The sequence below is a fragment of the Coregonus clupeaformis genome, chromosome 31 (genome assembly GCF_020615455.1).
Source record: "Coregonus clupeaformis isolate EN_2021a chromosome 31, ASM2061545v1, whole genome shotgun sequence".
NCBI classification, from domain to species: domain Eukaryota; kingdom Metazoa; phylum Chordata; class Actinopteri; order Salmoniformes; family Salmonidae; genus Coregonus; species Coregonus clupeaformis.
Window position 1 is genome coordinate 40,904,210 of NC_059222.1, and position 25,000 is coordinate 40,929,209.

General features: G+C 43.8%; 1 protein-coding gene across 2 annotated transcripts in view; it reads right to left on the reverse strand.

Annotated features, from left to right (window-relative positions):
• LOC121547728 (RNA binding protein fox-1 homolog 3-like) overlaps positions 1-25,000 on the reverse strand; it is an 861,621-nt gene that overhangs the window by 692,109 nt on the left and 144,512 nt on the right. For both annotated transcript variants that reach the window (XM_045209896.1, XM_045209895.1), the window contains exon 2: positions 12,932-13,031. The gene's annotated coding sequence lies outside the window, so the exon portion shown is untranslated. The remainder of the gene's footprint in view (positions 1-12,931; positions 13,032-25,000) is intronic.

A 25,000-nucleotide genomic window follows, 5' to 3' on the forward strand; every position in this document is an offset into this window, starting at 1 on the left:
CCTTCCTCCGACTCCCTCCTGACTCACCCCTCTGTCCGTCGGAAGCTACCACCTGTATGTCTCAGTCGTGTGTGTGTGTGTGTGTTAGGGGGGTGCAAACGTCTCCTTCCCGTCTCCTCCTCCTCCCCTCCTCCTCTCCTCCTTCTCTTCTCCTCCCCTTCTCCTCCTCTTCTCCTCCCCGTCTCCTCCCCATCTCCTCCAATCCCCTCCAGGACACGACCTCAGCCATCCTTCTCTCATTCATCAACTCAGTTTATTATTACCCTATTCCCTATATAGTCCCTATAGGTTCTGGTCAAAAGTAGATCATTCTGGAATATGGTGCTATTTGGGCGCACACCTTGAGTCAGGGTTGCTGTTGAATTAATATTATATGAAGGAACAAGTCACACTCTCGATGCAATATCACAAACTGCAGGGCAGATTTTTTTTTAAAATCTCAAATACCACACACAGACACACAACCACACACAAATACAAAATCATCATTCAACATCCACCAAATTTTCCTCGCTCTAATCATCTTTTCAACATTGAAATATTAGTTTCAGGGACATTTTTTACAGGGAATGTTGTAAATAGCAGATTGGGGAGGACAGCAAATTAAAAATGTGCTTTCAAAGCCTGTAGGTGTAAATACATTTTTAATATGTTTACAAGTTATTGCACCAAATGTTGTGGATTCAGGTTTTGCTAATGAGGTTTGGGTTAGCGCTGTTTAGAAACACGACTGAAAGGCTGCGCTTATTATTACGTGCACACGCCCACACACACACACACGCACGCACGCACACACACACACACACATGCATGCATGCATACACACACTTGCGTGTCAGGGTAGGTGTGTGTGACTAAGAGACAAGCAGTCCTGGTTTAAGGACATGAGGCAGAGAGGCATGCCAGGTTCCCCGTGGTACGGACTCCCAGACAATCACCTTCAACACACACACACACACAGTCTGTTGGTTGGCAGACGTACTGCTGACTCTGTCACCTGTCTGTGTGCATGAAGGTGATAGTGTGTGAGTCGCCACAGTGGGGATGTGTGTGTGTCTAGGTGTGTGTGTGCCACAAATGCCTAATAGTAATAAATAACGGAAAAGTGGTGCGTGCATATGTATTCACCCCCTTTGCTGTGAAGCCCCTAAATAAGATATGGTGCAACCAATTACCTTCAGAAGTCGCATAATTAGTTAAATAAAGTCCACCCGTGCACAATCTAAGTGTCACATGATCTGTCACATGATCTCAGTATATATACACCTGTTCTGAAAGGCCTCAGAGTCTGCAACACCACTAAGCAAGAGGCACCACCAAGCAAGCGGCCCCATGAAGACCAAGGAGCTCTCCAAACAGGTCAGGGACAAAGTTGTGGAGAAGTACAGATCAGCTGGGCCTCCACAATCCCCCGACCTCAACCCAATTGAGATGGTTTGGGATGAGTCGGACCACAGAGTGAAGGAAAAGCAGCCAACAAGTGCTCAGCATATGTGGGAACTCCTTCAAGACTGTTGGAAAAGCATTCCAGGTGAAGCTGGTTGAGAGAATGCCAAGAGTGTGCAAAGCTGTCATCAAGGCAAAGGGTTGCTACTTTGAAGAATCTAAAATCTAAAATATATTTTAATTTGTTTAACACTTTTTTTGGTTATTACATGATTCCATATGTGTTATTTCATAGTTTTGATGTCTTCACCATTATTCTACAATGTAGAAAATAGTAAAAATAAAGAAAAACCCTTGAATGAGAAGGTGTCCTAAAACTTTTGACAGGTAGTGTAAGTACTACAGAGATACAGATATGCGTACTACAGAGATTCAGAAATACAGAGATAAGTACTACAGTGATAAAAACATCAGACATACAGAGATAAGTACTACAGATATAGTTATATAAGGACTACCTATATACACATATAAGTACTACAGAGATACAGATATAAGTACTACATACATAAGTACTACAGAGATACAGAGATAAATACTACATAGATACATATATAAGTACTAAAGACATACGTACTACAGAGATACAGATATGAGTACTACAGAGACACAGATATAAGTACTACAGAGATACAGATATAAGTACTACAGTGATAAGTACTACAGTGATACAGATATAAATACTACATATATAAGTACTACATAGATACAGAGATACGTACTGCAGAGATACAGATATAAGTACTACATATATAAATTCTACAGGTATACTTATATAAGTACTACAGAGATACAGATATAAGTACTACAGACATAAGTACTACATATATACAGATATAGGTACTACATATATAAGGACCACAGAGATACAGATATAAGTACTACATCGATACAGAGAGAGTACTACAGAGATACAGATATAAGTACTACAGATATAAGTACTACAGAGATACAGAGGAAGGTACTACAGAGATACAGATACACATAGATAAGTACTACAGCGATAAGTACTACAGCGATACAGATATACAGTGGGGAGAACAAGTATTTGATACACTGCCAATTTTACAGGTTTTCCTACTTACAAAGCATATAGAGGTCTGTAATTTTTATCATAGCTACACTTCAACTGTGAGAGACGGAATCGAAAACAAAAATCCAGAAAATCACATTGTATGATTTTTAAGTAATGAATTTGCATTTTATTGCATGACATAAGTATTTGATACATCAGAAAAGCAGAACTTTTTAATATTTGGTACAGAAACCTTTGTTTGCAATTACAGAGATCATACGTTTCCTGTAGGTCTTGACCAGGTTTGCACACACTGCAGCAGGGATTTTGGCCCACTCCTCCATACAGACCTTCTCCAGATCCTTCAGGTTTCGGGGCTGTCGCTGGGCAATACAGACTTTCAGCTCCCTCCAAAGATTTTCTATTGGGTTCAGGTCTGGACACTGGCTAAACCACTCCAGGACCTTGAGATGCTTCTTACGGAGCCACTCCTTAGTTGCCCTGGCTGTGTGTTTCGGGTCGTTGTCATGCTGGAAGACCCAGCCACGACCCATCTTCAATGCTCTTACTGAGGGAAGGAGGTTGTTGGCCAAGATCTCGCGATACATGGCCCCATCCATCCTCCCCTCAATACGGTCCAGTCGTCCTGTCCCCTTTGCAGAAAAGCATCCCCAAAGAATGATGTTTCCACCTCCATGCTTCACGGTTGGGATGGTGTTCTTGGGGTTGTACTCATCCTTCTTCTTCCTCCAAACACGGCGAGTGGAGTTTAGACCAAAAAGCTATATTTTTGTCTCATCAGACCACATGACCTTCTCCCATTCCTCCTATGGAGACCTTGCGTGCGCTGCAGGATTTTAATCCATGACGGCGTAGTGTGTTACTAATGGTTTTCTTTGAGACTTTGGTCCCAGCTCTCTTCAGGTCATTGACCAGGTCCTGCCGTGTAGTTCTGGGTTGATCCCTCACCTTCCTCATGATTATTGATGCCCCACGAGGTGAGATCTTGCATGGAGCCCCAGACCGAGAGTGATTGACCGTCATCTTGAACTTCTTCCATTTTCTAATAATTGCGCCAGCAGTTGTTGCCTTCTCACCAAGCTGCTTGCCTATTGTCCTGTAACCCATCCCAGCCTTGTGCAGGTCTACAATTTTATCCCTGATGTCCTTACACAGCTCTCTGGTCTTGGCCATTGTGGAGAGGTTGGAGTCTGTTTGATTGAGTGTGTGGACAGGTGTCTTTTATACAGGTAACGAGTTCAAACAGGTGCAGTTAATACAGGTAATAAGTGGAGAACAGGAGGGCTTCTTAAAGAAAAACTAACAGGTCTGTGAGAGCCGGAATTCTTACTGGTTGGTAAGTGATCAAATACTTATGTCATGCAATAAAATGCAAATTAATTACTTAAAAATCATACAATGTGATTTTCTGGATTTTTGTTTTAGATTCCGTCTCTCACAGTTGAAGTGTACATATGATAAAAAATTACAGACCTCTACATGCTTTGTAAGTGGGAAAACCTGCAAAATCGGCAGTGTATCAAATACTTGTTAGGTACTACATAGATACAGAGATAAGTACAGCTGAGATACAGATATAAGTACTACAGATATAAATACTACAGATATACTTATATAAGTACTACAGAGAAACAGATATAAGTACTACAGAGATACAGACACAAGTACTACAGAGATACTACAGAGATACATATATAAGTACTACATCGATACAGAGAGAGTACTACAGAGATACAGAAATAAGTACTACAGCTATAATTACTATAATTACTACAGAGATACAGATATACATTACCAGTCATAAGTTTGGACACACCTACTCATTCAATGGTTTATACGAATCGTGTAGTAACCAAAAAAGGGTTAAACAAATCAAAATATATTTGAGATTTGAGATTCTTCAAATAGCCACCCTTTACAAAGTCCATATTATGGCAAGAACAGCTCAAATAAGCAAAGAGAAATGACAGGCCATCATTACTTTAAGACATGAAGGTCAGCCAATCCGGAAAATTTCAAGAACTTTGAAAGTTTATTCAAATGCAGTAGCAAAAACCATCAAGCGCTATGATGAAACTGGCTCTCATGAGGACTGCCACAAGAATGGTAGACCCAGAATTGCCTTTGCTGCAGAGGATAAGTTCATTAGAGTTACCAGCCTCAGAAATTGCAGCCCAAATAAATGCTTCACAGAGTTCAACAGACACATCTCAACATCAACTGTTCAGAGGAGACTGCATGAATCAGGGCTTCATGGTCAAATTGCGGCAAAGAAACCACTACTAAAGGACACCTTAGTATGCAATCTTATGAGTTATTATGGTGTGGGGGTGCTTTGCTGATGAGACTTGCTTGGGCCAAGAAACACGAGCAATGGACATTAGACCGGTGGAAATGTGTCCTTTGGTCTGGAGTCCAAATTGGAGATTTTTGGTTCCAACCGCTGTGTCTTTGTGAGACACAGGGTTGGTGAATGGATGATTTCCCACCGTAAAGCATGGAGGAGGAGTTATTATGGTGTGGGGGTGCTTTGCTGATGACACTGTCTGTGATTTATTTAGAATTCAAGGCACACTTAACCAGCATGGCTACCACAGCATTCTACAGCGATACGCCATCCCATCTGGTTTGCGCTTAGTGGGACTATCATTTGTTATTCAACAGGACAATGACCCAACACACCTCCAGGCTGTGTAAGGGCTATTTTACCAAGAAGGAGAGTGATGGAGTGCTGCATCAGATGACCTGGCCTCCACAATCTTCCGACCTCAACCAAATTGAGATGGTTTGGGATGAGTCGGTCGGCAGAGTGAAGGAAAAGCAGCCAACAAGTGCTCAGCATATGTGGGAACTCCTTCAAGACTGTTGGAAAAGCATTCCAGGTGAAGCTGGTTGACAGAATGCCAAGAGTGTGCAAAGCTGCCATCAAGGCAAATGGTGGCTATTTGAAGAATCTCAAATATAAAATATATTTTGATTTGTTTAACACTTTTCTGGTTACTACATGATTCCATATGTGTTATTTCATCGTTTTGATGTCTTCACTATTAGTCTACAAAGTAGAAAATAGTAAAAACAAAGAAAACCCTTGAATGAGTAGGTGCTCTAAAACTTGTTGTGTATATCTGTAGTACTTATCACTGTATCTCTGTAGTATTTATATCTGTATCTCTGTAGTACTTACATCTTTAACTCTGTAGTACTTATATCTGTAACTCTGTAGTACTTATATCTGTATCTCTGTAGTTCTTATCTCGCATCTCTGTAGTACTTTTAAGACATACATTTCAGAATGCATTAGATACAGTAGATGAGTGATCTTAGAGATGAATCTCTAGTGACCAACAGAGGAAGACTTCAAGTCCCAGTGCTTCCTATAGTAGCTTCCTCTAACACTGAGCCTCTCGAGGCTTCCTCTCCTCTCCGCAATTCACTGCTTCACTCATTTTCTCTCTCTCTCTCTCACTCTTATCTCTCTCTCTTTTTCGGCTTTAAAGAGTACTTTCTCTCCCATCTCTTTCTCTGTCTCTTTCTCAGCATTTAATACAGAAGGACTTCATGGTCAAAGACAGAAACAGAGTTAACTCCGTAACACTTTTATTTTTATTTATTTTTTAAACTTCAAATCGAGTTAAAAACATGCTCTGGTGTATTTTCGAGCCGGTCAAACAGGGTGTTAACTCACTCTGTGTGAGGCTATATAATCTGTGTGATGAAATAGGCATTCAGCTCCTCAGGTCTGGGAAGCGGGAGGTGAAACTACCTGCTGACAATCCAGCAGATTTACTCCCTTCATCCACTTGTAGAAAAAGAACGACAAGAGGAAAAAACAACAACCTTAAAGAGTGATAGCACGCTTGTCCTTGTCCATTTCCAAAATGAAGAGCGTAAATTGTAAATCAGTCGCGGGTTAATAAAGATGTCATCCGTTTGATTTTCCAGAAAAAAAAAGAAAGAGAAGCGAACAGCTTGTGACATCACAAGATACGCACACTACATGACCAAAAGTATGTGGACACCTGTTCATCGAACATCTCATTCCAAAATCATGAGTATTAAAATGGAGCTGGTCCTCCCTTTGCTGTTATAACAGCCTCCAATTTTCTGGGATGGCTTTCCAATAGATATTGGAACATTGCTGCAGGGACTTGCTTCCATTCAGCCACAAGAGCATTAGTGAGGTCGGGCACTGATGTTGGGCGATTAGGCAGTCGGCATTCCAATTCATCCCAAAGGTGTTCAATGGGGTTGAGGTCAGGGCTCTGAGCAGTCCACTCAAGTTGTTCCACACCGATCTCGACAAACCATTTCTGTATGGACCTCGTTTTGTGCACAGGGGCATTGTCATGCTGAAACAGGAAAGGGCCTTCCCCAAACTGTTGCCACAAAATTGGAAGCACAGAATCGTCTAGAATGTCATTGTATGCTGTAGCATTAAGATTTCCCTTCACTGGAACTAAGGGACCTAGATCAAACCATGAAAAACAGCCCCAGACCATTATTCCTTAAAAGTTGGCAATATGCATTCAGGCACGTAGCGTTCTCCTGGCATTCCGCCAAGCCCAGATTCGTCCGTCGGACTGCCAGATGGTGAAGCGTGATTCATCACTCCAGAGAACGCGTTTCCACTGCTCCAGAGTCCAACGGCGGCGAGCTTTACACCACTCCAGCCGACGCTTGGTATTGCGCATGGTGATCTTAGGCTTGTGTGTGGCTTCTCAGCCATGGAAAACCATTTCATGAAGCTCCCGACAAACAGTTATTGTGCTGAAGTTGATTCCATAGGCAGTTTGGAACTCAGTAGTGAGTGTTGCAACCGAGGACAGACCATTTTTACGCTCTGTGTGCTTCAGCACTATGCGGTCCCGTTCTGTGAGCTTGTCTGGCCTACTACTTAGCGGCTGAGCCGTTGTTTCTCCTAGACCTTTCCACTTCACAATAACAGCACTTACAGTTGACCGGGGCAGCTCTAGCAGGGCAGAAATTTGACGAACGGACTTGTTGGAAAGGTGGCATCCTATGACGGTGCCACGTTGAAAGTCACTGAGCTCTTCAGTAAGGCCATTCTACTGCCAATATTTGTCTATGGAGATTGCATGGCCGTGTGGTCGATTTTATACACCTGTCAGCAACGGGTGTGGCTGAAATACCCGAATCCACTAATTTGAAGGGGTGTCCACATACTTTTGTATATATAGTGTATGACCCCGTCTCTGTTATGGATTTATTTTATTGCATCTTCAGAGGTCAGAGAGGAGTCTCCCTTTTTTTTTCTTTTTTTTGGGGGGGTGTTTCTCGGCAGCTGGTTATAAAGAATCAATGTTTTGACTTCCTAACACATGAGTATATAAAAACAGAAACACACATCAGATTCATCTACATACACAGAGAGATACTGCTCTCTCTCTTTCTTTCTTTCTCTCTGTCTCTCGCTCTCTCTCTGTCTCTCCCACCTTAATAGCATCCATGAAGTGGCTGATAAGGGGAGACAGACGGACACACAGACAGACATACGGACGGATGGACGGACGGACGGACAGACAGAGGCATGGTGACACACACAAATCACAAACACACACGTCACCCATTCTGAGTCGCAACCTGATGACAGAGTGCCAGTCATGTGTCATCCTCTGGCTAGCGTGTTCACAGAATACACACCTCATACCCTGTCTCCTTAAATCACGCACACACACACACACACACACACACACTCTTAATCATGCAAACGAACTAAAAACATGCACACCCTGACCCCAATGATTGACCATTTATTGAAGCAAGTCACTGCGTTGTCAAGCGTTACCACTCCTCCTTTTCTTCTTATTGTTATTGTCTCTCCTCTCTTTCCTCTTAAACTCCCAGCAATTCAAATCAATCAGCAATCGGATTGGCCTGTCTCTGAGGAGCCCATGCAAGATGGCTGCCTGACAGAGGGCAAACAGGGTTTGGCGTCCTAAATGTCATTCCATTCCCTATATAATGCACCACTTTTGTCTAGAGCCCATAGGAGTAGTGCACCGTGTAGGGAATAGGGTGCCATTTGGGACACACACAGGGAGATGGCATCACATCAGTATTCATGGGCAACATGCATCTATCTACATGTCCCATCAATCCACCAGGAGAGAGTGAGAGAGAGAGAACCACCTCAGCTACCTGTGTGGCTGAATGACAAACACCCAATCTGGGCTGGGAGATGGAGAGCTATAGGCTCTCTGATCTGTCCTCTTCTTTTCTGTCTGTGGTGTTGGTTCTTACCTCAAAGACGCACACACACACGCGCACACACACACACACACACACACACACAACCACACAAACACACACACACACACACACACGCGCACACACACACACACTCTTGCTCGCATGCACACACGCACAACCACATAATGCACACACAACACACACTGCTAGGCCACCGTCGGCCAGGACATAACACAAAAATGTATGCACGCATGACTGTAAGTCGCTTTGGATAAAAGCGTCTGCTAAATGGCGTATTATTATTATTATTATTATAACAGCACATGTTTACGCTTTGAAATACTACTGTCATCCATGAGAAGGCGAGATGGGGAGAGGGGGGAGGGGGGGGATGATGGGGAGAGGTGGGGGAGAGGTGGGGGAGAGGGGGGAAGGGGAGAGATGGGGGGAGTGATGAGGAGAGGTGGGGAGAGGTGAGGGAGGGGGAGAGGTGGGGGGGGGAGAGGTGGGGGAGGGGGAGAGGTGGGGGAGAGGTGGGGGAGTGATGGGGGGAGAGGTGGGGGAGCGATGGGGGAGAGGTGGGAGAGGGGGGAGAGGTGGGGGAGAGGTTGGGGGGAGGTGGGGAGAGGTGGGGGGGGGAGTGATGGGGGAGAGGTGGGGAGAGGGGAGAGGTGGGGGGAGAGGTGGGGGAGAGGTGGGGGGGAGAGGTTGGGGGGAGGGGTGAGAGGTGGGGGAGGGGGGAGAGGGGGAGAGGGGGGAACAGGGAACTGGGGAGAAATATGTGTTTGTGTCATCTGTGCACGTGTGTGTGTTTGTGTGTGTGTGTGTGTATGTGCGTGTGTGTGTATGTGTGTGTAGTAGGTCCTGTATGGCTCAGTTGGAAGCACGCATGGTGCTTGTAATGCCAGGATTGTGGGTTCGAATCCTGAAGCTACCCACATGTAAAATGTTTTCACGCATGACTGCGTTCGTGTGTGTACGAGGGGGTAGTATAGGCAGGAAGGAGGGAGCCATGATGAAGTGTAAAACCAAGATGGACGACATAATAGGAAAGGCAATACAAATTGTGAAGGATTATGGGTAGGTGGTGGAGAGGACCATTTCAGTCTGAAATTCAATCCCCCCGCATCAACTCCTACGCACACACACACACACGTATATAAAAACACAAACACACACACCGATGCTATATTGCTATTTATCAACAGCAGCTATCAGGCATGAGAGAGGCATGTTATTCCCTGTGAGAGCTTCAAAGAGAACAATCCACTACATCATATCAAATACATGAGAAAACGCAGACAAGAAGCAGCAACCCATACTGATAGGATGGCTGGGGCGGAGTCTAAAATGGCACCCTATTTACGATTGCGCACTACTTTTGACCAAGTCCCTAGTCAAAAGTAGTGCGCTGAGTAGGGAATAGGGTGCCATTTCAGATGCAGAGTAGGATACACCACAGTGGATAGAAGTGCCGTGACAGGATAGATGAATCCACTGGAGGTAGAATGTATTACTGTAGCTATGCTCTGTACTGCTGTATTACTGTAGTTATACACTCTACTGCTGTATTCCTTCTAGTTATATTCTCTACTGCTGTATTCCTTCTAGTTATATTCTCTACTGCTGTATTCCTTCTAGTTATATTCTCTACTGCTGTATTCCTTCTAGTTATATTCTCTACTGCTGTATTCCTTCTAGTTATATTCTCTACTGCTGTATTACTGTAGTTATACTCTGTACTGCTGTATTACTGTAGTTGCTGTACACTCTATACTGCTGTATTACTGTAGTTTTACGATGTTCTGCTGTATTACTGTAGTTGCTGTATACTCTATACTGCTGTATTACTGTAGTTATACTATGTACTGCTATATTCTCTCTCTCTCTCTCTCTCTCCTCCCTCTCTCTCCTCCCTCTCTCTCCTCCCTCTCTCTCTGCCTCCTTCTCTCCCTACCATCCTCCATCCATCCCTCTCTCTCTCTCTCTCTCCCTCTCCCTCCCTCTCTCCCTGCCTCCCTCCCTCCCTCTTGCTCTCTCCTTCCCTCCTTATACATCCCTGCCCTTGGGAGTCTGTGCTCTTGTTTTTACTGGGAATGGGAATAGAGTGTGTGCGTGCATGCCTCCTCATTGGGATTGGGAGTAGAAGAGCGTGGGTCCCCCTGCTGGGGGTGGGATAGCCCTCGGTGGGAGACTAACCCTCATGCTCCTTGGACATGATGGTGGCGTGGTAACCCACGGTGACAGCCACTTGAGCATGACGGTGACAGCCACAGCAGCCATTCCGGAATGCTAATGTTGCTAGGTTATATGCTCTGCTCTGTGAGGTGGAAGGACTGGAATAGGCAATGGGACCAGGATTCTGATGGTTCCCAATATGTATACATGAGACTTGCATTAGGTTTATGCATAATACATTTTCATAGGTTTGATTCATAGCAAAGTACACTACCAAATAATATAGAGATATAATTCATATTTTGTGTAAATACATTCAACACAATGTGTCCGTGTCCTATGCAAACCTTGCAGTATCTATCTTCCTGTTTATCCTTCTCTGTGTCCCTGAGTGTGCATGTGGCCTGGATCTGAGGGCCTCTCTGCTGCTTCCTCTACCCACAGAAAGCAGCATTTGGCCTGGGTACTAATTCTCTCAGACCTCTGGAGCTCTGGTGCTCCCCTGGAGACCTGAGCTAACCACGCTAGATAGCTAGCTAACAACCCGCTAGCATCAGGCTATATCGAGCTACAGTCCTCAATGCTAATTATCAACACAATGACAAAGGAGATTTTGATTCTCTAGCTTTAGGGAGGTAAAACCATTTTTTTAGAACTGCTTTTTTAGAAAGGGAGGAGGGAGGAGAGATAGTGAGGGAGGGAGGGGACAGAGAGTGAGAGATAGGTATTTAAATTCTTCCAAGAAGCTCCCCAAAGCTTCGGCATGCATATTTCTACCAGATTTTAAAATCCAAGTTCATCACGCTCACACACGGACACACACACACACACACACACACACACACACACACACGGACACACACACACACACACACACACACACACACACACACACACACACACACACACACACACACACACACACACACACACACACACACACACACACACACACACACACGCCACACACACACACACACACACACACACACACACACACACACACACACACACACACACATCTAGGCCTAAACAGTCCCATGGACCCCCGCTGCCTCCGGCCCAGTTTTCTGGTTTTCCGGTTTCTCCGACTCTGGCGTGCCCATTGCGTGAACTCTCCTGAGTAGTACTGCCATATCTCACACTCTCTAATCATGTCAATCTCTCTTTCACACACACACGCACATGCACGCACACAAACACAAACACACAAACACACACACACACACACACACATGAATAACCTCTGGTCTCCTATGGAGAGAACTGTAATGAGGAAGAGTCGGTGACTCAAACTATTAAACTATTCACTCAACACATCCACTAACCAGGGAAAACAGAAAGGTGTCATAAAGATGTCATGAAGGTGTCATAAAGGTGTCATGAAGGTGTCATGAAGGTGTCATAAAGGTGTCATAAAGTATCTGTAATCTAATAAAAAAATACTGTAGCTGGTAACGTAACGGATTACAGTTAGATCGTTTGTTGTAATCAGATTACATGTCATTAGTTACTCCCCAACCCTTCCACTAACTGTTACAAACATATCAACTATTCACTTCCACAGGAGGTTGGTGGCACCTGAATCGGGGAGGAATGGTATCAAATACATCAAACACATGGTTTCCATTCCATTGACTCCGTTCCAGACATTACTATGAGCCGTCCCCTCCTCAGCAGCCTCCACCGCTCACTTCACACATCCACTAATATTATTTGTAATAGCATAACAAACGTTTCACAGGCTGTTCACAGAGCTCATAGTACTCTGTTTAACAGTCAGATTAAAACTGCTAGTTTAAAAGACGTGGTCAGTGTGAGGGCTGTGTCCTGAAAACACCTTGTCCACAGACGATGACAGAAGTGCGTACAACCGCAAGTTTGTCAATCAGTTCTGGATGACTAACACATAGGATAGGTATTCAGTGTCAGTGTTAGTTACCTTTAAGGGAAGTGAAAACAGGGTCTGGATAGCCGTTTATAGTGGTAATGCATAATGGGGGTGTAGTGTGTGTGTGTGTGTATGCGTGCGTGTGCGTAGGAGAGGAAGGTGAGTCCTACCTTGTTGTATCTGCCGACAGCAGCAATCCCAGAAGGCCTTGGTCTGGAAAGATGATGTCCGCTGATGTCTAACGCTCCTCATTTATTCTCTCCTACACGCCTGAGAGAGGGAGAGGGAGAGAGAGGGGTGGGGGGGAGAGAGAGAGAAAGAGAGAGAGAGAGAGAGAGTTGGTTAGTGAATTCCCACGGGGATAGGTTGTGTGTTCGGACCTTATCTTTAAGCTGTGTCGATATCAGCTAATGATCATCACCTCTGTCTGTACGTGAGGGAACACATGGACACACACACACCGAGTACACACACACACCGAGTACACACACACACACACCGAGTACACACACACACTCTCACACACACACACTGAGGTAGGGGGTCAATGTAAAGGTGGACTGGTGAATGGGCAGGGGATGGTAGAGACACAGAGTAGAAACACAGTAAAAACAGAGAAACACAGTAAAAACAGAGAAACACAGTAGAAACAGAGAAACACAGTAGAAACAGAGAAACACAGTAGAAACAGAGAAACACAGTAGAAACACAGTAGAAACAGAGAAACACAGTAGAAAGACAGTAGAAACATAGTAGAAACCGAAGAAACACAGTAGAAACAGAAGAAACACAGTAACAAACAGAAGAAACATGGTAGAAACACAGTAGAAACACAGTAGAAACAGAGAAACACAGTAGAACCAGAGAAACACAGTAGAAACACAGTAGAAACAGAAAAACACAGTAGAAGCAGAAGAAACAGAGAAACACAGTTGAAACAGAAGAAACACAGTAGAAACAGAAGAAACACAGTAGAAACACAGTAGAAACACAGTAGAAACAGAAGAAACAGAGAAACACAGTAGAAACAGAGAAACACAGTAGAAACAGAAGAAACACAGTAGAAACAGAGAAACACAGTAGAAACACAGTAGAAACAGAGAAACACAGTAGAAAGACAGTAGAAACAGAGAAACACAGTAGAAAGACAGTAAAAACAGAGAAACACAGTAGAAAGACAGTAGAAACAGAAGAAACACAGTAGAAACAGAATAAACACAGTAGAAACAGAGAAACACAGTAGAAAGACAGTAGAAACTGAGAATCAGTAGTAGTGACTGTGTATTGTCTGTATGGAGACAGATAATAAGGATGATTGTACAATAGTACTGTGTAGTACTGTGTAGTACTGTGTAGTACAGAAACTTGGCAGAGATAAGGTTGACTTTACATCACACTGACTTTCATCAATCCACTGGCCTTGCACAGACTGCAGCGACTCAATTCAAAACCATTTATTTTCTCTCTCTGTCTATCACTCACTTTCACTCTCTTTTAGACAGTCTCTCTCATTCTCTCTCTCCATCTCCTGCTTCAACTCTTTTGTCTGTTCTTCTCTCCCTCCTTCCTGCCGCCAATAGACATGTCTTTCACCCCCCCTCCCTCCACTTCTCTCTCTGTCTCTCTACCTCCTCATCTCTCTCTCCCTCCCCCTCTCTCCCTCTCTCCCTCCCTCCAACCCTCTCTCCCTCTCTCCCTCCCTCCAACCCTCCCTCCCTCCCTCCCTCCCTCCCTCCCTCCCTCCCTCCCTCCCTCCCTCCCTCCCTCCCTCCCTCCCTCCCAACCCTCTCTCCCTCTCTCCCTCCCTCCCTCCCTCCAACCCTCTCTCCCTCTCTCCCTCCTCCCTCAACCCTCCCTCCCTCCCTCCCTCCTCCCTCCCTCCCTCCCTCCCTCCCTCCCTCCCTCCCTCCCTCCCTCCCCCTCCCTCCCTCCCTCCTCCCTCCCTCCCTCCCTCCCTCCCTCCCTCCCTCCCTCCCTCCCTCCCTCCCTCCTCCATCTTTCTCTGATGGCTTCGTGTTTGAACTGAGGCTGATAAGAGCAGTCTCCTCCTCACCTTGGCACACCTCTCCTGAACCTCACAGTTTAGCCTGGGGTTTTAGGCTGGGTTTCTGGACAAGCACTTTGTGTCAACTGCTGATGCATGTAAAAAGGCTTATTATATGATGCATGTAAAAAGGCTTTATAAATACAATTGAATTGATTGATTGATTGATTGATTCAAACTACACACAACTACACACAACCACACACACTCACTCACACACGCACACACTCGTGCAATCACACACACACACACACACACAGAACATACACACAGGATATATCACATATTACCCTTCTGTGAGTAGTTCTACATTAAACAGGCTCTCTCTCTCTCTCTCTCTGTGTGTGTGTGTAGTAGTAGTAGTGTTGCACGGTATACCGGTACCACGGTAATATCACGGTACCAAAACGTCATGATACTTATGATACCAACATTTTAGACTACTGCAGTACCGTTTCATATGATACTACCAACTTTTTCATCCCTACCATTCTAAAGAACCTGCTGGCGCCTGTTATATAATGTTTATAAAGTCATTTTTGTTCATGAATTCAGTTGAATTTAAGCAACAGCCACTAGTCTGTTGTATGCGCAGGTCCAATAATATCCACTTCACTTTCATGCACATATCACGTGTAGCAGCTGTAATCAGCCAGCTGCATCCCATACCAGCCCTCACTCACATGCTTCTCTCCGTCCGCTCTTCAAACACGTCTATTCCTCCGTCAGTTAAAAAATATATATATAATTTAGCCGGGATTCAGACCCAGATCCTGATGAGTCTTCTGTTGTTAGATTTGTTACATTGTACAGTGGCTTGCGAAAGTATTCACCCCCCTTCGCATTGTTCCTATTTTGTTGCCTTACAACCTGGAATAAAAATTGATTTTTGGGGGGTTTGTATCATTTGATTTACACAACATGCCTACCACCTTGAAGATGCAAAATATGTTTTATTTTGAAACAAACAAGAAATAAGACAAAAAATAACAGAAAACTTGAGTGTGCATAACTATCCACCCCCCCAAAGTCAATATTTTGTAGAGCCACCTTTTGCAGCAATTACAGCTGCAAGTCTCTTGGAGTATGTCTCTATAAGCTTGGCACATCTAGCCACTGGGATTTTTGTCCATTCTTCAAGGCAAAACTGCTCCAGCTCCTTTAAGTTGCATGGGTTCCGCTGGTGTACAGCAATCTTTAAGTCATACCACAGATTCTCAATTGGATTGAGGTCTGGGCTTTGACTAGGCCATTCCAAGACATTTAAATGTTTCCCCTTAAACCGCTTGAGTGTTGCTTTAGCAGTATGCTTAGGGTCATTGTCCTGCTGGAAGGTGAACCATCATCCCAGTCTCAAGTCTCTGGAAGACTGAAACAGGTTTCCCTCCAAAATTTCCCTGTATTTAGCGCCATCCATCTTTCCTTCAATTCTGACCAGTTTCCCAGTCCCTGCCAATGAAAAACATCCCCACAGCATGATGCTGCCACCACCATGCTTCACTGTGTGGATGGTGCTCTCGGGGTGATGAGAGGTGTTGGGTTTGAACCAGACATGATGTTTTCCTTGATGGCCAAAAAGCTCAATTTTAGTCTCATCTGACCAGAGTAACTTCTTCCATATGTTTGGGGAGTCTCCCACATGCCTTTTGGCGAACATTTTTTCTTATTTTTTTCTTTAAGCAATGGCTTTTTTCTGGCCACTCTTCCGTAAAGCCCAGCTCGGTGGAGTGTACGGCTTAAAGTGGTCCTACGGACAGATACTCCAATCTCCGCTGTTGAGCTTTGTAGCTCCTTCAGGGTTATCTTTGGTCTCTTTGTTGCCTCTCTGATTAATGCCCTCCCTGCCTGGTCCGTGAGTTTTGGTGGCGGCCCTCTCTTGGCAGGTTTGTTGTGGTGCCATATTCTTTCCATTTTTTTGTTGAATGGATGTAATGGTGCTCCGTGGGATAATCAAAGTTTCAGATTTTTTTTAAATAACCCAACCCTGATCTGTACTTCTCCACAACTTTGTCCCTGACCTGTTTGGAGAGCTCCTTGGTCTTCATGGTGCCGCTTGCTTGGTGGTGCCCCTTGCTTAGTGGTGTTGCAGACTCTGGGGCCTTTCAGAAAGGTGTATATATACTGAGATCATGTGACAGATCATGTGACACTTAGATTGCACACAGGTGGACTTTATAATTGGTTGCACCAGATCTTATTTAGGGGCTTCGTAGCAAAGGGGGTGAATACATGTGCACGCACCATGTTTTTCATTCCCCTTCACCAATTTTGACTATTTTTTTGTATGTCGTGGTCCTCTGTAGCTCAATTGGTAGAGCATGGTGCTTGTAATGCCAGGGTAGTGGGTTCGATCCCCGGGACCACCCATACGTAAAAATGTATGCATGCATGACTGTAAGTCGCTTTGGATAAAAGCGTCTGCTAAATGGCATATTATTATTATTAAGAAATCTGAATAAAAATCCATTTAAATTACAGGTTGTAATGCAACAAAATAGGAAAAATGCCAAGGGGGATGAATACTTTTGCAAGGCACTGTATCATTTCATCGCCTGTTATAACTAAGAGCACAGACCTGTCTGAGTAGACTTTGCAATTTCACTGTCATGCAGCCTCTGAGTGTCAGAGAGGGAAATGGAGCACTGCTTCATGACAGGCATGCTTGCAGCTTTACAGCAAAGAAAAAGTTTTGTCTCTAGTTCCAAAAAGATGTCCCATATTACCGGAGATGCCTTTTTTTATTTCTATCGGGATTCGCGCACATTTTATATAATTTCACAAACCATGTCGCGGGCCATTTTAAATTAATCCCGGGTTGCTAATTATTGGTTTCATAACAAACAATGTTGTTCAGTCATGTTAGCTAGCTAGCTAAAAACCTGGTAACTTGACAATGTCACACCTGGTAACTTGACAGTGTCACACCCTGATCTGTTTCACCTGTCTTTGTGATTGTCTCCACCCCCCTCCAGGTGTCTCCCATCTTCCCCATTATCCCCTGTGTATTTATACCTGTGTTCTCTGTTTCTCTGTTGCCAGTTCGTTTTGTTTTGTCAAGCCTACCAGCGGTTTTCCCCTTGCGCCTGTCTTTCTCAAGTTCCTGTTTTCTAGTTTTCCCGGTTTTGACCATTCTGCCTGCCCTGATCCTGAACCTGCCTGCCGTTCTGTACCTTGTCACACCACCCTGGATTATTGATCTCTGCCTGCCCTGACCCTGAGACTGCCTGCCGTTCTGTACCTTTTGGACTCTGATCTGGATTACTGACCTCTGCCTGGCCTTGACCTGTCGTTTGCCTTCCCCCTGTTTTTTGTAATAAACTTTTGTTACTTCGACACTGTCTGCATCTGGGTCTTCTCCTGAAACATGATAGACAGTAGGTTTAGGCTAATTTGATTGGCACAGGAAGAAAGGAAAAGGAAAATGGAAGCCTAAACTACACTTAAATTCTGTTTACATTTTAGTCATTTAGCAGACGCTCTTATCCAGAACGACTTACAATTAGTGAATACATATTATTTATTTTTTTATACTGGCCCCCCGTGGGAATCAAACCCACAACCCTGGCGTTGCAAACGCCATGCTCTATCAACTGAGCTACATCCCTGCCGGCCATTCCCTCCCCTACCCTGGACGACGCTGGGCCAATTGTGTGCCGCCCCATGAGTCTCCCGGTCGCGGCCGGCTGCGACAGAGCCTGGATTCGAACCAGGATCTCTAGTGGCACAGTTAGCACTGCGATGCGGCGCCTTAGACCACTGCGCCACTCGGGAGTTTGGTGCCTAATGTTTTAAAAGTTGGGAGCAGTGTTTGTGGGAGAGCGAGAGTGGTGTGTGTTTATGAGAGGGAGGGAGACTGTGTGTGTGTCTCCGTTAACTGAAGAGTAAAGAAGGTTTCATGCAAGTGTTTTCTCCTTACTGACACAATGACATGCAAATCATTATGCATGTATATTCCTTCCTCCCATTCCTCCAGCCAAATAATATGAGCAAATCGGTCATTCTATGCAGTGTTCTATTATACACTGAACAGTGTGAAGTTAAATTCAATGTGTTGAATTGAGTAGAACTGTGAATTTCAGTGACATGTTTTTGGAGAACGTTTAAAACATGTGAACAAGCGTCCGGGTCGACGGGGCGAACAGGATGTTAGGCCACTGATTTTGTTCCACTGTGGTATCGTGATACTATGCATGGTATCATATCAAATGTTGGTAACGTGACAAACCTAGTGTGTAGTACAGTATAGTATAGTCCAGTATAGTACAGTACAGATCTCCACCTCTGCAGTGAATACATCCAGTCATACTGTACAACAGGAAATGGGTCCCTGCCTGTCGGCCAGAACAAAAAGGAACCATGAAATAATGAGCCTTCCAAACACTGGAAGAGGATAGCAACACACAAAGATGGACGGCTACATGAATTCATGGTGTTCTTTTCTTATTTATTTTAAACGGAGGCTCTGGTCTATTCTTCTAGCTCACTCTGGTCACATGTTTGCCTGCTTGTATAAATGTGACAAAGACCACTCTCAGCCATTATTATTGTGTAACATCAAACTACAAAATCTACCATGGCCCTGACAAGCGAAGATACTACACAGTACATTCATCAAAAATGTTAAGGTCCCCTCAAAAATCATTTACATAGTATACAACCATGGAATAAACTTTACAGGAAGTACACAGATATAGGGTTGTCCTCAGTAAACCCAGCAGACAGTATGAAAATGTATGCACTCACTAACTGTAAGTCGCTCTGGATAAGAGCGTCTGCTAAATGACAAAAATGTAAATGTAAAAAATGTATCCCGTCCCATCCCTGGCTCCAGAACACTTTAAAAAGCCTTGAGGCACCTCCGAGGTTCACTCTCACTCTCTTTTACATTCCTCACTTTATCCCTCTATCCTGGAAGTCCCTCCCTCCCCTCTCCTCCTCCCTCCTCCCTCCCTCCCTCCCTCCCTCCCTCCCTCCCTCCCACCCTCTCTGCTTTCATTCCTGTTCTCATCCATCCCTTCATTCTGGCAGCCTGTGACCACTTCTCTCCATCTTCGCTCCTCTCCCCCCTCCCTCTGAAGACTGGAGAGTGGAGCGGTAGTGGAGAGGAGAGGAGAGGAGAGGAGAGGAGAGGAGAGGAGAGGAGAGGAGAGGAGAGGAGAGGAGAGGAGAGGAGAGGAGAGGAGAGGAGAGGAGAGGAGAGGAGAGGAGAGGAGGCCTGGGGCGATACACAGACATGATCAGCATTTCAGGCTAAAATACAGCATACTGTATGTCTCTACACACACAAAACAAATGGTTCTATACAGTGCCAAATAAGGGTTAATTGGCTTGTAAACATAGCAGAACCCTTTTTGGTGGTATATATAACCTTTTTTTAAAAAGTTCTATAAAGAACCATGCTCATAAGGTTTAAATGGAACCTGTATGGTGCTATAAAAAACATTTTCTTTAGGTTCCATAAACAACCATTATCAAAAGGTTATATATAGCACCAAAAAAGGTTCTGCTATGGTTACAACCATTTTTGGTGCTGTATAGAACCCCTTTTTATGGTTCTTTGTTTCAGCGATTCCCAACTGGTGGGTCGCGACCCAAATTTGGGTCGTGGGAGGTTTTGAATGGGTCGCGAGTGTCTGTGTAAAAAAAATACAACTTTATTTTATTTTATGATAAATACTCCAGTCTGAACTTAAACAACTAAAATGCCATAGGTTTTATTATTGTGTTTATTTAGAAGTTAAATCAGGTCTGCTAGCTCTGGAACAGCTGGGGTCCCTAAGAAGAGAAATGAGACCTACTGACTTAGTCAACCGTTCTCAATTGACAAAAGGCCATACATGAGTCTTTTACAAGTCACTGTCACTGGCCATAGTCATACAGTGAGGGATAAAAGTATTTGATCCCCTGCTGATTTTGTACGTTTGCCCACTGACAAAAACATAATCAGTCTATCATTTTAATGGTAGGTTTATTTGAACAGTGAGAGACAGAATAACAACAACAAAATCCAGAAAAACGCATGTCAAAAATGTTATAAATGTTTTTGTTGTTATTCTGTCTCTCACTGTTCAAATAAACCTACCATTAAAATTATAGACTGATCATTTCTTTGTCAGTGGGCAAACGTACAAAATCAGCAGGGGATCAAATACTTTTTTCCCTCACTGTAGATAACATGCAATAGCATAACACAACCGAGTAGATATACTGGAATGACACTCTCGGCCAATGAAGGGCTCAAAGGGTTCTTTGGGTCAGTATGTTTCCACATAGAATCATCACACTTCCAAAATAACTCTTGAGGAACCCTCATTTTTTTGTGTGTAGACACAACCCAGGAGGAGTGCGAGAGAGAGGGAGAGAGGTGAAAAGAGAGACAGAGAGAGGAATGGAAAGAGAGAGAGAGAGAGAGAGAGAGAGAGAGAGAGAGAGAGAGAGAGAGAGAGAGAGAGAGAGAGAGAGAGAGAGAGAGAGAGAGAGAGAGAGAGAGAGAGAGAGAGAGAGAGAGAGAGAGAGAGAACGGAAGATATACAGAGAGGTAGAAAGAGGGGGAGCGATAAAGAGGAGAGAGAGACGGAGAACCATGAGAGAGAGATAGCTCTGGGTCACCCAGGCAAGGGGGGATTAGTGAAATCAAAGCCCCCTCTGTGCTGCTCCTCTTGGGTTTATTGTCAAATAACAGCCCCTGGCTTTGGCCTACATACTGCTGCTGAGAGAGAGGCTGTTGGATTGTTCCCTTGATTTCATTCTGAATTAAATTAAGGGATGATTTGGAGAGTCATGGCTGGGAACTCAAACTGGGAACAGAGTAATGAGTGTGGCTGTTCGTGTGTTTGTGTGTGTGTGTGTGTGTGTGCATGCAACTGGCAAGTATGTGTGTGTGTATTCAAATCTACATTATCGTCATAAACATTCTTATAAGAAAAGTCTATATAACCAAGCACACACACACACACACACACACACATAAACACACACACACACACACACACACAAACAGGTTTAACCAGCAGTCCTGGCCTCACTCCAGTTCATCTATCTGGAAGGAGATCTCTGTCATGTTCTCCTGCTCTCTCCAGAGTACAGTTGTCTCTCCAGCCACAATGCTTTCAGGTCCATCTCTCTCTTCTACATTGTTCATTGATGGCCTGAGAGAATGGTAGTGTTTTGAAAAGCAGTCTAACCTGCCCTCCCACCTCCATACAAACGAACAGACACACACTCGTACGCACTCACGCGCAAGCACACACACACACACACACACACACACACACACAGGTTTAACCAGCAGTCCTGCCCTCACTCCAGTTCATCTATCTGGAAGGAGAATAAAAACATGAAGATACATCAGAAAACACAGACATAATCTCATAGGAGAAAAAATGAAAGCAAGAGGCCCATAAAAATATGAGTCTAAATATCTCCAAAACAACCGAAGGCCCAAAACCTCACAACGTTTTGTCTAAGCACCTCCCAACACATCACAATGCCTGGGCCCTAAGTTCCCACCAAGGTCCCTCACACATCTCAACACAATTTACTGTTGACAGCTAGTCATAGTCAATTAGGCAAATTAGCTGCTATTTCTTCACCAGAGACTTTTACAAAATGAGCAATAGTGTTGTAATGCGTTCAATGATGAAAACATTGTTGCTTTGCCATCACGCATTCTGTTATTGTGGACAACACTAAAGGCATTGGGGGGGAGGAGACTCATGAAGACATGTTTGTGTAAGTCCGCCCACCCGTCTGTCAGTTTTTCTGTGTGTGTGTGTGTGTGTGTGTGTGTGTTACAGCCCAAGGGGAATCCCTAGCATGGTGACAGCATCTTAGCATGCAGCACTCTTTCTGTTTGTCAGTTTATCAGTGGGATGGTGCAAAAAAATATGTATCTCTTTTTTTTTTCCTTTTCATGTATACGTTATCCCAGTCATGTGTAAACAGGTTGACAGGTTGTGAACATTTTGTTTCTCAACAACGAAGTTACAAAGATGGTGCAGGAAAGAGAGAGAAAGAGAGAGAGAGAGAGAGAGAGAGAGAGAGAGAGAGAGAGAGAGAGAGAGAGAGAGAGAGAGAGAGAGAGAGAGAGAGAGAGAGAGAGAGAGAGAGAGAGAGAGAGAGAGAGAGAGAGTAAGGTGTCTATCATAGTCCAAAACATGTATGCGTACACACAGCATTGTTCTAGAATATTGCACCGTTGGCTTTCATACTTTTCGATTTCTCAGCGCTGCTCAAGCAATTTCTCTAACTGTCAACACATTCAAATGAATAGAGGACGTGTACCGTTGGCAGTGGTGGAAAAGGTACTCAATTGTCCTACTTGAGTAAAAGTAAAGACATTTTAATAGAAAATGACTCACGTACATGTAAAAGTCACCCAGTGAAATACTACTTGGGTAAAAGTCTAAACGTATCTAGTTTTAAATGTGCTTAAGTACAGTGGTGGAAAAAGTACTCAATTGTCATACTTGAGTAAAAGTAAAAATAAATACTATACATCGAATTCCGATTTTCTAGTTTTTTGAATTTACGGACAGACAGGGGCACACTCCAACACTCAGACATCATTTACAAACGCAGTATTTGTTTTTAGTGAGTCCGCCAGATCAGAGGCAGTAGGGATGATGACAAGTTATATTAATAGGTGCGTGAATTGGACCATATTGCTGTCCTGCCTGAACATTCGAAATGTAACAAATACTTTTTGGTGTCAGAAAAATGTTTTGGGAGTAAAAAGTACATATTTCTTAAGGAATGTAGTTAAAGTAGTACAAATAGACCAATAGTAAGGTACAGATACCCCCAAAAAACGACTTAAGTAGTACTTGAAAGTATTTTTACTTAAGTACTTTACACCACTGCACGTTGGTTGGGAATTGTGTGGAGGTGCGCATTCGGGCTGTACATCCCCCGCAGATGGTCTCATAGGAGGGAGATGGGGAAGGAAAGAGACAGAAAGGGAGAGAGAGCACTGAGAGAGAGAGAGAACAGAGAGAGATAGAACAGAGAGAGAACGGAGAGAGAGAACAGAGAGAGAGAGAACAGAGATATAGAACAGAGAGATAGAACAGAGAGATAGAACAGAGAGAGAGAACAGAGAGAGAGATAACAGAGAGAGATAGAACAGAGAGAGAGAGAACAGAGAGAGAGAGAACGGAGATATAGAACAGAGAGAGAACAGAGAGTACAGAGAGAGAGAACAAATAGAGAGAGAGAACAGAGAGAGATAGAACAGAGAGAGATAGAACAGAGAGAGATAGAACAGGGAGAGATAGAACAGAGAGAGAGAGAACAGAGAGAACAGAGAGAGAGAACAGAGAGAGAGAGAACAGAGATATAGAAGAGAGAGAGAGAACAGAGAGTACAGAGAGAGAGAACAGAGAGAGAGAGAGAAAAGAGAGAGAGAGAGAAAAGAGAGAGATAGAACAGAGAGAGATAGAACAGAGAGAGATAGAACAGAGAGAGATAGAACAGAGAGAGAGAATAGAGGACACGATTATAATGTAGTACTGTATGATTTGATTTCACTAGACATCCTTAACCCAGAAAAACCCATTGTCAAATTATGCCGGTTTCGATCAACTCCAAATTATCCTAAACTGTGAAATAGAACCTCCCGGGTAGGGAGGGGGGTGTTTTTGATATGGAAATCCCTTTCCAAATACACTCATACAATGATACCATGACCGCCATACTTCAATCGAAACATGCACTTCCCGCAAAAATAAATAATACATCACCTACTGTAAAATACTATTTTGAGAAACAGTCAAGACAAGGGACTTTGTTCTAACAGGTATCTAAATCAAACACAACCGCCTCCCAAAAAAATATGTAAACGACTATTTTATCTTGATTATAAATACAGTATGTAAAGAGAGAGACGACTATATTAACTGACAGCATAACTTTAAAACACATGTTCCAGCTGTATCTAATGTGTCCAGTGTGCAGCATTGACAGTGACAGCATGTAAATGCCTACCATTACCTCTCCTTTATACATGTTATAACCAGCTGCTGCATGTCCCTTAATTACCACGCACACATTTATACAATAATTACAGATAAATAAACACAGACTAACGCCAGGCTCGTTACATGATCATGTCTCTTTCTCTCTCTCTCTCTCTCTCTCTCTCTCTCTCTCTCTCTCTCTCTCTCTCTCTCTGTCTCTCTCTCTCTCTCGTCTCTCT